The sequence below is a fragment of the Chionomys nivalis genome, chromosome 14 (assembly GCF_950005125.1).
Source record: "Chionomys nivalis chromosome 14, mChiNiv1.1, whole genome shotgun sequence".
NCBI lineage: Eukaryota > Metazoa > Chordata > Mammalia > Rodentia > Cricetidae > Chionomys > Chionomys nivalis.
The window spans coordinates 18,779,924-18,794,612 of record NC_080099.1 but is presented as its reverse complement, the minus strand read 5'-3'; positions in this window follow the sequence as shown (position 1 = coordinate 18,794,612).

Genomic DNA, 14,689 nt, shown 5'->3' with positions numbered 1-14,689 from the left:
AAAACAGGAAACAAAATACAGCCCCTGCTTACACAGTGTGACGTTCAGTTCACTTCCTGTTGCCTGCAGGTGAAGCTGTAGAACTCTCAGCTACTACTCCAGCAGTGCCCTCGCCATGGTGATAATGGACTAAACCTCTGATGCTGTAAGCCTCTCAAACGTTTTCCTTTATAATACTTGCTGTGGTCATGGTGTTTCTTTACAGCAACTGAAAGCCTAACTAAGATACACCCCCTTCCCCAAAGCTCGGAAAGGAAGCAGAAAGATGGTAAGACCCCGAAGCTGGGGAGGGGACTGGGGCGAAGCCGTGTTCTCTGCACATGGTAAGGCTGTTGCCATCGTGCACTCCCAGCTGCTGTGGTTTATGTTATAATCTTAATAGAAGGAAAGAAAAGATGTACAAGATGGAGCCACTCAGCATTCTACGGTGGGACAACCAGTGACGGAGGATCCACCCCAATCTAAAGAGCTATTGGCAAATGATGGCTGTTAGAGTGGGGAGAATCTGTTAGAGCTGGGAGAATCTGTGAGAATGGGGAGAATCTGTTAGAGCAGGGAGAATCTGTGAGAATGGGGAGAATCTGTTAGAGCGGGGAGAATCTGTGAGAATGGGGAGAATCTGTTAGAGCGGGGAGAATCTGTGAGAGTGGGGAGAATCTGTGAGAGTGGGGAGAATCTGTTAGAGCGGGGAGAATCTGTGAGAATGGGGAGAATCTGTTAGAGCGGGGAGAATCTGTGAGAGTGGGGAGAATCTGTTAGAGCGGGGAGAATCTGTTTTCTTTACGATTTAGTCCTGGTAGGTCAGATCTATAACCTTGTATAAGGGCTATACAAACTGGACTCAGTGGGTTATTGTTTTTAAATGTATCTGAAGTCTGAAAAGGGTGAAGGTGAATCTAAGTGAGTTGTAGTAGGGGGTGAGTGTGATCAAAATACATTGTAGTAGCTGGGCGGTGGTGGCGCACGCCTTTAATCCCAGCACTTGGGAGGCAGAGGCAGGCGGATCTCTGTGAGTTCGAGACCAGCCTGGTCTACAGAGCTAGTTCCAGGACAGGCTCCAAAACCACAGAGAAACCCTGTCTCGAAAAAAACAAACAAACAAAAAAAAATACATTGTAGTGAAGGAGCAGGACAAACTCCATTTTAGAAAGGCCCTAACTAGGGGGGTGAACGCAGTCCAGCGAAGTCATAAACATTCCCAAGAAACTGGGCCAGCCCTGGTCAAAGTGACCCACAAGGGTGTCCAAAGAACATCTTTTTGCATCTGCTTGCTTCAAACGTCCTTGTAGATAACTGATTAACCACTGTTTTGACTGTGGGTTTTTTTTTTTTAGAAGACTTATTTATTAATCATGTATACAGGGTTCTTCCTGTATGTATGCCTTCAGGCCAGAAGAGGGCACCAGATCTCATTACTGATGGTTGTGAGCCACCATGTGGTTGCTGGGAATTGAACTCAGGACCTCTGGAACAGAAGTCAGTGCTTTAACCTGAGCCATCTCTCCAGCCTTGTTTTGACTGTTTTAAAATTTCCCTATACCCCAGCCAACGAATTCAAAACTTGTATACTTTTACCCAATCCCAAAATGCCAAGGTTTGTGCCACCCTGCTTGCAGCGTTTCCCTTTAGAAACCCATTACCCTGAGAGCTCGGAGCCATTTTTCCTCCACCAATGCTTCCGTGTGTTGGATTGCGGTCCAAGTTATCTAACTTGTAACCAACAAACCCCGATGTGTTTGCCTCAGATACCGGCTCTGTGGTGGTCTTGTTTGGGGGCTCTGTGGTGGTCTTGTTTGGGGGCTCTGTGGTGGTCTTGTTTGGGGGTCCCGTGACATGAGCACAACAGTAGCATGTATGAACGTCCCCAAGAGGTACTTTTCAAAACAAGGATAGCGGATCGGCAGTTAAGAGCACTGACTGCTTTCACAGAAGACATGGGTTCAGTTCCTAGCACCCACATGGTAGCTCATAACCACCTGTATTTCAGTTACAGGGGAGCCAATGCCTTCTTCTGGTCTCCAACACACTATATACATGTAGTTCACATACATGCGTGCAAGACCCCTTATGTGTACAATAAAATATATACACACACACAAAGGAAAGGAGTAGACAGAACTCTCTTGCAACTGCGGGTTCTAACTTGTGTTCCACTCAAAATCCTCATCCTGGGTGGTCCATTTGGGGATGACGTATTTAGAACCCGTAAAATATCTGCTCACACTGCTCTTGGCCTGTATTTACCAGTTTTAAACATTCCCACACCCCCATTACCCTCTCTCCTCCAACTGAAATATTTTTATTTTTGTTTTTTTGGGGGGAGGGGCTGTTTTTTTGTTTGTTTTTGAGACAGGGTTTCTCTGTGTAGTCCTGGCTGTCCTGAAACTAGCTTTGTAAACCAGACTGGCCTCAAACTCACAATAATCCTCCTGTCTCCGCCTCCCGAGTGCTGGGATTAAAGGCCTGCACCACCACCACCCGGCTGAAATCTTGTTCTTGCCCCTAAACCCAACTTTACTTTCATGACATTCATTTTGTGTGTGACCGAGTTAAATAGGGTCCTTTGCATGAACGTGAGTAGGGCGTTATTTACTAGAGCATGGGCAACACCATTGAAAAAACTGGCACCTGCTCCCCCAGCAAATATTAACTGCCAATAGTCAGTCCCTCATGGAGGGGGAACTCACAAGCCCCTCTTCCATCCAGGTGGCATGTTAGTAGGCTCCATCTTGAGCAGGTACCCACAGCTACTGTTGAGTTTGAGTGCGGTGAATGTGTCATATCTAGAAGACATCTTCACAGCACTTCTGCGTGTTCCCTGAGCCTCCAAAGGGATGATATAGACATCCTGTATAGGGCCAAGCACACAACAATCACTTATTCTCCGCAGTCTGATTGGTTGTGAGTCCACTGTAAAAAAAATTGTGTGTGTGTGGGGGGGTGTGTCTGGTCTTCTCCAAACCAACACTGAATGTAGCACGGATCTATGGGTTTATGGGTATAAATTTAAGTGTTTATAATGCAGTTTGACACCATGCTGGTTAGTTTTCTGTCAACTTCCCAGAAGCTAAGCTATCTGAAAGGAAAAACTCAGAATGCCTCCCTAAGATCCATCTGTAGGATGTTTTCTTAATTGATGATTGATGGGGGGGTACTGTGAAATATTATTTTAACTGGGCAAAGATGTGTTACATTTGTTTACGCTGTGGAATATTATTTTAACTGTGTAAAGGTGTGTTACATTTGTTTACGCTGTTGACTGATATTTTAACTGTGTAAAGGTGTGTTACATTTGTTTACGCTGTGGACTGATATTTTAACTGTGTAAAGGTGTGTTACATTTGTTTATGCTCTGGACTGTTATTTTAACTGTGTAAAGCTCTGCTTAGACCTGAGCTTCAGATGATCAACTTCTGTGAGCCCAGCCTACTGTGTCTTGAGCCTTCTCCCTTTGTGCCTCTGATGCTGACTTCACAGATGGTCCTTCTGAAGACCCCTCCTCCTTTGAACCCTTCTCCTGGGCTCCCAGGGAAGCATGCCCCTCAAGTGGCTCTGATCTGAAGGTACCTCTGGAGCAGGTATGGATGGAGACTCCATGCCCTGTGGGTCTCTGAGCTGCTGGCACTGGCTGGGAATTGACCCGGTGCCAGGAAGAGGACTCTGAGCTCAACAGCTTGAAGGCACAGTGGGATACGTACAGGGGGCATCTGGGGTACCCCTCCGCAGGTTCAGTTCTTGGCTCCTAGGAGTGATGCTGACTCTAACCTCACCCCAAGCTTGTTTTTAATTAAACTTTACCACTTTTACAAAAAAAAAAGAATTTCACTTAGTTTTGGAAGCTGGAAGTCCAAACAGCATGGCACGGATACTGGCAATGGGCCCTCTTAGCTTCATCCCCTCATGCCAGGTAGCATTGGGAGCACATAGGGGACCAAGAGGTCACCTGGCAAGACTGGAAGCTAAAAGATGTGAGCATCACATCCCTTCCTAGGGCATTCATCCCCCTAACTGACCTCACCAGCTCCCACTAGACCCCACCTCTTAAAGGGCCCCATGCCCAGCATTGCCACTCTTGAAGCTTTGGGAAGCACAAAGCACAGGCAGACCCCAGCAATTATCAACTAGCAACAGGGTAGAAAGAAATAAGGTTTGGAAGGAGAACTGGGCTGCCAAGGGGAGACTCCAGGATGCGGGGGGAGGGGGGATGTTACATAAGAGATCACCTTTGTCCCGGATCTTGAAGGGTGGATGCCATTTAGACAGGATGGAAAGAATTTCTGAGAAGAAAACGTGTCATAAATAATAGAGATTCATGGGCTGGAGAGATGGCTCGGCAGTTAAGAGTATGGGCTGCCTTTCCAGGGGACCTGGGTTCAATTCCCAGCACCCATATGGCAGCTGACAACTGTCTGTAACTCCAGTTCCAGGGGACCTGACACTTTATGTGGACATATGTGTGGGGAGATGTGGGGTTTCCATCTAGTCCTGAAGGTACAGGAGTGAAAATATAAACAGGAGCTTGAAGCTTCCTGAGCCGACCAGAGTGGACGCACACTCAGGGATGAGCTTCAATTGGCTCCAGCTGACTCCCAAGGCCTTGCTCAGGTTCAGGGACTCTGCACTGGGGCTGTGTACAGGGCATGAGACAAAGACTGACTCATTGTTATAACACACCCTGAAAAGCCTTACCCATGGGGTTACATTGTAGCTATAACTGCATCTTTTCTAAGTGCTACAGAACACCCAGCTCTGATGCAAGCCATCAGAGGTGTTTGGAAGGCCCCAGGCCGCCCCAGAGGTGTCACTGACAGCTATGGCTGCAGGTGTGTGCAGCACAGAATGTGAGGTGATGGATGGTGGTGGCAGGTGGATAGCAGGCGAGAGAAAACCCAGCAGGGCTCCCAAGGTGCTGGACAAGCTATTGAATCAGCACTGTGGTTAGCCCTACCAACCTATATCCACCCAGGAAGGGTTAGGGTGTTGGCTGTAAGCAAGTATCCCTGAGGGCCAGTCATGGGTCTGGGCAGCACCCTCTCCCTAGGGCTTTCTACCCCACTGCCTCACCCTCCTCCCCCCCCCCCCAAACGTCAGAGGGCCACTTGAGGAGCCAACCAGGTCAGGAGTGAGCGTTGTGTAAGGAGACCACAGGGTATGAGCACCACCTCTTCACTCCTTCCTTTGGGAAAGAACGAGGCTTTGCATGGTCAGGGTCACTGTCAAACCTGGTGCTAGCTGAGTGATTCCCATCAGCAGCGAGGCCAGTGCCCAGAAGAAAGGGAAAAGTGACGAAGGACAAAAGTCTGTACTTCCCTGGTCTCTTATTTGCACAGTCACCTCCATGTTCCCCATAGCCAGCAGGAGGAATCAGCCCACTTCCAGCTCAGCCCTAAAAATGGACAGACTCGGAGATGAGTGTTGATGGCATTGCATTAAGGGAAATAAGCCAGCCTGTGGTCAGAGCAGTCAGACCCATAGAGACAGAAGTTGGGGTGTGGGGGTTATAGCCAGAGACTGGGTATGGAAATGGGGGCTGCTGCCTAGTGGATGAAACAGTTCCACCTGGGACAATAAAGGGTTTTGGCAACGATGCATAATAAATGAGGCTGTATACCCAGGATGATTGGTGTAGTGCTTTTACATACATGCAGGAAAAACACCCATACATATAAAATAAAAAATACATTCAAAAGTGCTCTGCCACTGAGCCACACCCATGCTGCCTTCTGTGGAATAAATACCTGTGAGTGTTGGAGTTCCTGGGTGATTGGAGAGCTGTCCATTTAATTCTATTGGTTTTAAACTGCCAAGAGGTTTCCTAAGTGGTTATACCATTTTTGTACTAAGATCTTTCCAAAACAGAAACTATTGCTGGGGCCTGCGAGATGGCTCAGCAGTTAAAGGCGCTTGCCTCACAAGCTTAATGACCTGAACTGAATCTCCAGAACCCACGAAGAAGGACGGAGCCAGGAGGTAGTGATGTGTGCCTTTAATCCCAGCACTAGGAAGGTAGAGGCAGGCGTATCTCTGAGTTTGGGGCTAGCCTGGTCTCAGCACAGACTTGGTGACATCTCTCCACATGATGTGCCGAAGTCAGAACAGCGGGTCTGGTTTGCATGTTTGCTGCAGGTCTGTGGCCTGTCTTTTCATTGTCCTCTTGGATAGCAGTCTGAATCTTGGCATCCCCCACTCCACTTTCTTTTTTTTTATGAATTATGACTGTACTTTTAGATACAACTAAGAAATCTTCTAAACTAAGATTTGTCCTCAGGTTTCCTGTTTACTCTGGGCTGTAGTCTGGCACTTGGGTAGTGTGATGATTTGAATAGGAATGGCTCCACAGACTCAAGTGCTTGAAGGCTTGACCCACAGGGAGTGGCACTGTTAGAAGGGGTGGCCTTGTTGGAGGAAGTGTGTCGCTGTGGGAACGGGCTTTGAGGTCTCATATATGTTCAAGCTAAGTCCAACACAGTTTCTCCTTCCGCTGCCTGCGGACCAAGATGTAGAACTCTGCTGCTTCTCCGGCACCATGTCTGCATGCAAACCATCGTGATAATCCCAGAATAAACCTCTGAAACTGTAAGCCGCCACCTCAGTTAAATGTTTTCCTTTATAAGACTTGCCATGGGCCGGGCAGTGGTGGCGCACACCTTTAACCCAGCACTTGGGAGGCAGAGGCAGGTGGATCTCTGGGAGTTCGAGACCAGCCTGGTCTACCACAGCTAGTTCCCAGGACAGGCTCCAAAGCTACAGAGAAACCCTGTCTGAGAGAGAGAGAGAGAGAGAGAGAGAGAGAGAGAGAGAGAGAGAGAGAGAGAGAGAGAGAGAGAGGTTGCCACGGTCATGGTGTTTCTTCACAACCATAAAACCCTAACTAAGACAGCTCACACGTGTGTAAGGCCTGGCTCCCATTGCTGGCACTAAAGCAGTAGCTGAAACAGCAGCTAACTGGGCTGGTGCAGCCCTGAAAGCCCTCCTCCCTTCAGGAGGCTGAGGACCGTGAATGATACCAGCCTGGCTACATAGTAGGAGTTTGTCAACAAAACGACTCTTTGCTGTTTGTTCAAGGGTCAATATCAAGTCTCAGGTAAACCAGGGGCACACGGACTGAGTCCCAAATTCAGACACAAAGGAAATCTCCTGCTCACCTTCTAAATCTTCCTAGGGTCATAGTGTATGTTTGGATCCATGATTCATTGGGAGTTGGTTTTGCATACAGTTGACATACAAGATGGCTCAGCAGGTGAAGTCACTTGCCTCCAAGTCTGATGACTTGAATCCACCTCCAGGACGCATGTGGTGGAAGACGCAACACCCACACATTGCCCTCTGACCTCCACACATGCGTTCATGGCGCAGGCATAAGCCCCACCTCCAGGCTACCCCATAAAATAAAATTCAAACATAAAAAAATGTAAAAACAAATTTTTAATTTATCTTTGCTTTTTCAAGACAGAGTTTCTCTGTGCAAAAGACCTGGCTGTCCTGGAACTCGTTCTGTAGATCGGGCTGACCTCGAACTCCCAGAGATCCCTCTGCCTCAGACTCCACCTCTCAAGTGCTGGGATTAAAGGTGTGCACCACCACTGCCTGGCCAAAAATTGACTTTATAAAAGGTATGGGTCATAGTTCATTTTCAGACATGAAGCCTCATTCCAGTGGCCTTGCTGCAGAGCCTGTTCCTTGCACGGCCCTGTCTACATTGACTCTGTAGAAGGTCAATGCATGAAATGTCTCTGAACTTGCAGCTTCCTTCCGAGCCATAACTATTTCTTTCGCCAACACCACACAGACCCTAGCACTGTACTTCACAGGAAGTCTAGAAACTAGGTGGAGTGAGCCCTTCCCTTCCACTCTGTTCTTTTTCAAAATTGCTTGGCTCCTTTTCCATGGGAAGTTTAGTATCAATTTGTTGGTTTATCTCTTTAAAATTATGCATGCATGCACACACACAGACACACAAAGTGTGGGTGCCAGCAGAGCCCAGAGGGCATCAGATCCCCGGGAAGCAGAGTAACAGGTGGTTGTGAGTCACCCAGGGTGGGATCTGGAACCTGAACCCAGATTCTCTACAAGAGCAACAAACCCTCTTAACCACTGAGCCATCTTTCCAGCCCCTGCTGCCACCTTTTAAAGGTTAACCTTCGTGGGAACACACCACACTTTGCTCATGTATCTGTTGGTGGACATGTGAGCTGCTCCTGCCTCTTGGCCTTTGTGGATACTATGGACATTAAACTACGAGCATGCGCACATGAGTGTTTGCGTGCCTATTGTGATCTTTTGAGGAGAGTCCTAAAAACAGAAATTGCTAGTGACGTAAGGCTTTTTTTTTTTTTTTGGCTTTCTCATCGTGTTGGGGATTGAACCCAGCACTCCACGGGTGTAGGTTAGTGCTTTGTCATTGAGCTCCACCCAGTCCAGCGAATACATTCCGAAGAACAGCCACACCTTCCCCGCGGCAGCTGCTTCACGGCCATTCCCGTCACCACCATTCCCGTCAGCTGTGCGGTGTGCATTCCGATTTCTTCACAGATTCACCAACACTTGTTACTTTCCTGGCTTTAAAAAGTGCAGTCCAGAGAGTGGAAAGGGTACCTTGCTGTGGTTTCGATTTTCATTTCTCTAAAGGCTTGTGTTGTAGCTGAACACTGTAGTTAGTGCTTTGCTCTCCGCTGACCAAATGTCCGACAAGATGCGGTGTAAGGGAGTGTTGACTTTGGCTCCCAGTCTAGGGCGTCACAGTGTCTTGTGGTAGGAAGACATCACAGTGACAGAAGCAGGGGGCGGCTGGTCACACCGTCTCCACAGTCAGCAGAGAACAGAAAAGAAGCTGGACCAGACTACCAAGCCACAAGGTCTGACGCCAGTAACCCACTTCCTGCATGGAGGCTCTACCTCATGAAGATTCCATGACCTTCCAAACCAACTTCACATGCAAACCATTTCTGGATGTGACACCCCAGTGAAATACTGTGTAGACAGGATTGTTTACAGGTACAAACAGCACGACTCACACTATGGACCAATGGAAACATCTCCAAGTTTCAACAAAGGAGATATTGAATAGGCTGTGCTATATGTATGCAATGACATAGTATGCAGTAGTTTGAAGGAGGGAGTTAAGTCCCTGCCTCCTCAGAGGAAGAGCTACATACCGCTGTTATGTAAAGTGCATTGCAGAATATGATATGCAATGCCATTTATAGAAACAAAAGGATAACACCACACACAGGGCGCGTCTGTATCATCTAATGGGAAGGAAAACAGCAGGATTTCAACTGAACTGAGAGAGTAGTAAATAGGGGCCCAGAGTTGCTGCTGGACATGGTCCAAGAAGATGCTTGCTCCATCCATAATGTCTTCATGAAGGTGGCGAGTGACAGAACGCCACACAGACTGAGAGCTCTTCCAGGCATGGTTATTCATGCTGGGGAGGTGGAGGTGGGAGTTCCAGGACAGCCTGGACCGTAATAGATCCTGTCTCCAAAAAGAAATCTCTTGAAGCCATAGAGATGGCTCAGCGTTAAGAGCACTAGCTGTTCTTCTAGAGGTCCTGAGTTCAATTCCCAGCAACAACATGGTGGCTTACAGCCATCTGTAATGAGATCTGATGCCCCCTTCTGGCATGCACGTGTAAATGCAGAAATAGTACTAATACATAATAAATCTTTAAAGAAAAAAAAAACAAGAAAGGAGAGAGAAAAAAAGCAGAGAGAAAGAGAGGGAGAGAACATTTAAAAGACCAGGACATTTGAGAAACGCAGAGCTGTGTTTTGGCACGGCCTGTTCCTTTGCCCTTCTGCTCAGTTGTGGAATATGGGGTATCCTCCCAGAGGCTTCTCTGGACACGTCAAAGACAAAAAAATAGATAAATAACACCTCACACTGAAGTCAGCAGCAAAGAACACCACCGTTGTTCCTACACTTGGAAGGAAAACAAAAATCCAAGCCAGAAACGGCAACAACCTGAAAGGCGCCAAGCAATGCGAGGCCAGAACCCAGGGTATTAATAGCACCCACTGAGGGTCTGCCAGCTGCCTGGATAACCTTTCCTCCAGCAGAGCAGGCTTCCAGCTGGAGCCCCAGGGACTTGTGGGTGCTGGCACACTGCTGGTGGGTGGGTCATGTGAGCACTTTAGGCAAGAGAGACCATGACCTCCATTGATGTATGTGACCTTGAACCCCAAAAGGTTGCAGGCCACTGCACAGGGGCTGTGAAAATACCCACTGCCTGTAGTAGTTTGTGGTACTGGATTGGTTCCTATGTCTACGTACCCAGACTTAGAACCCAGCACCTCAAGCACACTAGGCAAGTGCTCTACCACTAAGCCGTATCCCCAGTAGTAAAAATTTGACACAATTTGATCTCACTATGTAGCCCTGGCTGTTTTGGAACTCACTCTGTAGATCAGGCTGGCCTTGAACTCGCAGAGATCTGCCTGCCTCTGCCTCCCAAATTCTGGGATTAGAGGCGAGTACCACCATACCTGGCTCCCCATATTAAGTTTTAAAGGAGGATATGCACAAATTTGTGAAGATGCTAATTCCTATTTTATTTTTTTAAAGATTTATTTATTATGTATACAACTTTCTGCCTTCATGTATACCCACATGCCAGAGGAGGGCGCCAGATCTCATTACAGATGGTTTGGAGCCACCATGTGGTTGCTGGGAATTGAACTCAGGACGTCTGGAAGAGCAGACAGTGGTCTTAACCCCTGAGCCATCTCTCTAGCCCCACTAATTCCTATTTTAGAATCCTTGGCATATTTGCTTTTAATCTAGTGGAAGAAATAACTGTATAGAAGAAGGGATCTTTGCACAAGTGTCCTGACCACGCCCACCTCTGCACCCTGCCTTCCCCAGTCTTCTTCACCCACATTTACCCCCACGCTCACACTCAAGTGGGACAGTGGAGGTGACTGTCTTTTACATTGTTCAGAATGTAACTGGCCTCAGGCTGCGTATAGGGTTTGAACCTAAGCTAGAAGTCAGGTACGGTGAAGACAGGATGGTTACTTTGTCCTAGGCCCTAAATATGCCTTTCTTCCCGTGGTGGCTGCTTTTGTGTGTCAATGACACAAGCTAGAGTCATCAGGGAGGAGGGAGCCTCAGCTGAGGAAATGCCCCCATGAGATCCAGCTGTAAGGCATGTTCTCATAGTGATCAGTGGGGGAGGACCCAACCCATGGTGGGTGGTGCCATCCATGAGCTTAGTTCACCTTCAATTGCTGTGAGAGATATGACCAAAAGCAACTTGGGGAAGAAGGGTGTTTATTTCTGTTTACATTACAGCTTACAGTACAGCACGAAGGCAAGTCAGGGCAGGAACTCCAGGCAGGAACTGAAGCAGAGGCTGTGGAGGAGTGCTGCTTACTGACTTGCTTGCTTTCTTTTATTTGACTAATTTGCGGGTTTGCTTTCTTATGCAACCCAGGACCACCTGCCCAGCAGAGGTGATGCCCACAGTGGGCTGGGCCTGCTCACACAGATCATTAATCAAGAAAATGCCCTCCTCCTGCCTAAGCCAGGAGGTGGTGGCGGCACAAGCCTTTAATTCCAGCACTCGGGAGGCAGAGGCAGGCGGGCCTCTGTGAGTTTGAGACCAGCCTGGTCTACAAGAGCTAGTTCCAGGATAGGCTCCAAAGCTACAGAGAAACCCTGTCTCAAAAAACCAAAAGAAAGAAAAGAAAGGAAAGAAAGAGAGCAAATGCCCCCACAGATATGTCCACAGACCAGTCTAGTGGAGGCACTTCTCAGTCTAGGTTCTCTTTCCAAATGATCCTGGGGTCAAACTGACCCCAAAAGAAAACAAAATAAACAAACCGTAGTCAACGCACTTAGTCATATGACTTCAGGTAGCAAGGCAGGAGTCAGACTCAGAATTCATTGTTAATGCAGTTGGTTACTAATTTGAGCGAAAATCCGAATAGACAGTTCCTAAACCACTAAACTTTCCCTGAGCGTCGAGCACCTATCTTCTCCTTGCCGAGCTTCATAACTGAGAAGGTGCCTGTCCTCCGCTTCCAGCAGGGACCTCCCCTGAGCAACAGCTCCCACAGTAGGGGGTGGTGAGGGGCCGCTCCTGCTGAGTAGATTCAGCTTAAACTCTACTCCAACCCTGAACTGAGCCTCCTACTGTTTCTCATCTGTCAGGTGTTGTTTCTCCAGCCACCCAACTAAAAATACCAGGGGCCTCTCCAGCTCGCCCCCTTTGTTGTCACCATGTCCTTGAAATGCCCCAGCCTACCCAGGTCCATGCCCACTGTTGGCACCCACGATGACACTTGGTATCCTTTATTTGGGTCACTGAAATTCCTCCCCTACCTAGTCCAATCTCCTTTCTCCCAGTCCATTACCTTTTTTGAAGGCAGAGGATGGGGACAAGCATTCGAGACAGGATTTCTCTGTGTAGCCCTGGCTGTTTGACCTGAAACTGAAATTCACTCTGTAGACCTGGCAGACCTTCAACTCACAGAGATCTGCCTGCCTCTGCCTCCTGAGTGCTGGAATTAAAAGCGTGCACCACCACTGCCTGGATGCATCAGCTTTCTTAAGCCAAGGTCTGAGCAGGCCATGCCCACCCCCCACCCCCACTTCCCCCTGTCTGTTCTCCACCACTCCCCCTCCCACACACACCTATCAGCCCTGGGCAGCTTTCCAGGTCACTCATGTTCCTTGGGGCTTCTACTCTCCCTGAAAGCAACGCAGGACAGTCTTGCTGCCTCCCCACCTCCAGCTCCTCCTCCATTTCCAGCTCCTTCAGCATCAGCACCAAGTCACTGTGTCTATGCTATTCCTGCCCCAGCAGCCAAGGTAGTTACGTGATCACCTGCCCCCCCCCCTCAGGTGCCTTTCCACCATCTGCTATGCGAAGTCTCCAGACACAATCCTCTCTCTTGCCTTTCTTGTCTCTTACTCCTCTTGCTTTCCTGTCTGTCTGCCTGTCTGCCTGTCTGCCTGCCTGCCTGCCTCTCTCATGTCCCCACTCCTAGAGGACCTTTCTGAAGCTCTTTTACTCTCCCCTACCCCAATAAACGCCTTGCCCTAACTCTATTATAAATGGTGTGTTTGCTTATTGGCATACCTTGGCAGGGCCTGCACAAATGTGCCCATTTCACCTTTTTTTTTTTTTAATCATCACATATGCCGTTGGAACTGAATTCCTCTCCTTGTTCCTTTTGTTGTTTGCATTCAGGTATTACGTGGCAGCTCATTTGTTCTTTGTGTTCAAGTCTATGTGACTTCTGAGCCAAGCAGGTCGCTAGACTCCATGACCTTGACCCCTGCAGACTCTCACTCCCAGTGCCTTGTGTATTTATAGCCTTTAGCCTGAATGGTTAGGGCATAGACTACAGATTATCATTTTTGTTAGGAATGATCCCATTGATCTTTGGGGACATTTTCTCATATTTTTTTATTAGTCTTCTTATTTGAGAATTCCAAACGTTGTATAATACATTCTGGCTACTCTCTATTCCCTACCCTCTCCTGTCTCCCACTTACCCTGTCAATCACGGCCTCCTCCCCCACATCAGTTCGGTCCCCAGATTCATGTCTTGGTTTTGTTCTGTGGGCCACTAAGTTAAACCAGGACCATCTGAATGACAATCAGGTTGAAATTGTCCATTGGCGCCTAGTGGGGCTGTCGGAGGGTGCACAGCTGAAGGCCATGTGCTCAGTACCAAATTGTTCAGCAGTGAAGACAGGGCCCACTGAAGCCCTCCTCCAACCACGCCATCCATGCCAGATATAAAATCATTGTGCTGTGAATGTAGAGTGTGTATGTGTGTGTGCGTGTGCTTGCGCGCGGTAGAGTGGGCTGGGGGACTTGACACACACAGACTGACAGATGTAGGGGAGAGGGTGACCAGGAAGGGTAGTGTCCTGCTCTATCAAGTCCCACCTTGTTTACTAGAACAAGGCTGGTGGCCAGCAAGTCACTCAAGGCTCTTAACACCATACAGGCTCCCAGGCTTCCAGCTTTTGTTTTCTTTTGTTTGTGTTCTTGTTTGTTTGGTTTGGCTTTTTGAGACAGGGTCTCTACATAGCCTTGGCTGTCCTGGAACTCACTATGTAGATCAGGTTAGCCTCAAACTCCACAGAGATCCTCCTGCCTCTGTCTTCCAAGTGCTGGGATTGAAGGTGTGTGCCGCTGTGCCTGGACCTTCCGCTAGGATTTTATGTGGGTGCTGGGATCCAAATTTCCATCTCTCCAGCCTTGTGAGAACTTTTTTTTCTTAAAGATTTATTTATTTATTTATTTATTTATTTATTTATTATGTACACAGTGTTCAGCCTCCATGTATGCTTGCAGGCCAGAAGAGGGCACCGTTATAAATGATTGTGAGCCACCATGTGGTTGCTGGGAATTGAACTCAGGACCTCCGGAAGAGCAGTCAATGCTCTTAACCTCTGAGCCATCTCTCCAGCCCCAGAACTTTTTTTTCTTAAGGAAATGCAGATTGCTGGGAGTTAGTGACACAAATCTTTAAACACATGAGGTAGAGGCGGGAGAATCTCTGTGAGCTAGAGGCCAGCCCAAACAAGCAAAGACTTCAGGGCGCTGAGGGACTCTGAACCCGACTGACCAGATACCCTGTGTGTCTGGACATTAGAATTTCTCTACAGTAAGGCATTTTCCTAAAGGTGATTTGAAGTGAATGGTCCCATATTCTCACCTCCTGGG